Source organism: Cupressus sempervirens, chromosome 5, assembly GCF_028749045.1.
Source record: "Cupressus sempervirens isolate cs-2001-9-10 chromosome 5, ASM2874904v1, whole genome shotgun sequence".
Classification (NCBI taxonomy): Eukaryota; Viridiplantae; Streptophyta; class Pinopsida; order Cupressales; family Cupressaceae; genus Cupressus; species Cupressus sempervirens.
In genome coordinates this window covers 1011675800-1011677513 of record NC_143122.1, presented here as the reverse complement: position 1 = coordinate 1011677513, position 1714 = coordinate 1011675800, and positions in this window count along the sequence as shown.

Below are 1714 nucleotides of genomic sequence, written 5' to 3'. Positions count from 1 at the left end.
CTAAATTTGAGTATTTCTATATAAAAATCACTTTTTTCAAATATATGATCTTGTTAAATTTATTCTAGCTAAGTTATATATAGTCTCACACTTTTCTAGTTGAAAATGTCTATTAAATACATGTTTTAAGTAGTTAGTATCAAATTACCAAAGAAATTAAATTATTTTAGAAAATTGACGTTTCAATAAATCTTACTATTTTTTATGATTTTTTTTAATAACATATAAACACCATTTTATAGAGGTCATAGTCAATAATATTCTGATAGAAAGTTAATAGTGTTTTAATTAGATATAATATATTGTAATTAAAATATTCTACATGTACGCATTTTAACAATCGAGAAGATGTTGATTTTGAGAAAGAAAAAAATAGTAAATCATATCATAAAAATTTAAAAATTATATGACATTCTAGAGGAGAGAGTCCTCTTCAAGAATCTATATTTTTTCTTTTGGTTGGAATAGATATATTTTCAAAAATGTGGCGGGAATGAAAACTATTGATTTGAATAAATTGAAATTTGAATCGTTATAAAAGAGAAAATATAGGTCTAAAGTCAATTTTTGTTTTTGATAGTTCTAGATACATATATTATCTATAGCATAGTCTAAGATGAAAAGGAAATAAGTTTATTTCCTTGTAGTTTTGTGGTGGGAACTAGATCCCTAAATTTTAGCATTTTTTAGCAACTAAAAAGTTATCATTAAAAAATAAGAAAATCTATCATTTCTTTTTGCAAATAATTATTAAAAATTATAAACTCGAACTTCATCCATTCCTACAAATTTCATTAGTTTACTTCATTTTCAAATTCTAAACAATAGTACAAGATTTATGTCATTGAAGTTGAATAGTTATACTTTTGTTAGCCTTTTTCTTTGTAAAAGGGTGACACAGGTTTGTGCTTTTACCCAGGAACAAAGAACACAAACCTATTTGTAACCTATTTTAGGTTGTATGCTTTTGTATATTTTTCTTATGATTCAAGAAGTCATTTAAATGCTTGATTTATTATCATAGGGTTGTAGCTTTCATGAAAGATTGTTTGAGTATGAGATTGGGTCTTGATGTAGATGTTTGATGCACAAAGTGATAGGACAGATCTTGAGTCTTGATATATGAGATGTATCACTAATATCCAAGGATGTATGTTAATGGTTTGTGGAATTATCCAATAGATAAGGCACTAATCAGATACATGATCTATATGATTTTTTGCTCTTATCTTGGTTATGCTGAAATTGATATATTAAGCAAAGTCTTTTCCCTTTTAAGTTGAAGAGATGAAAGGATTTTCCCTCACTTAGCTTATCAAGATCATACATCATGTTATTGGTTATTTCATGTCTATGTTATTTGTATAAAGGCTAGAAGATTTACGGGTTTTCATCTACTAAATATAGATTTAGATTCATGGGTTTAGTAGTTGGTCACATAGTAGAATCTATAGGTTCACCTACCTAGGTCTTGTAGATCTCGAAGAAGGAGTGTAGCCTTATAGTTGACCCCAATGTCTAAATAGGTATGTTGAACATTGGAATTAGCTACCCCTAGATTTATTTTTTCCTATCATTAGTTTATTGAAAAAATTTTAATTTAGGAGGCAACAACTTCCTCAGTCTCCTTAACTTCATAATTGCCTACCATAAGAAGAATTGGTCTTAATTTTTTTGAGCAAGAGCTCAATACCCTTCAAAATTATGTCCATAT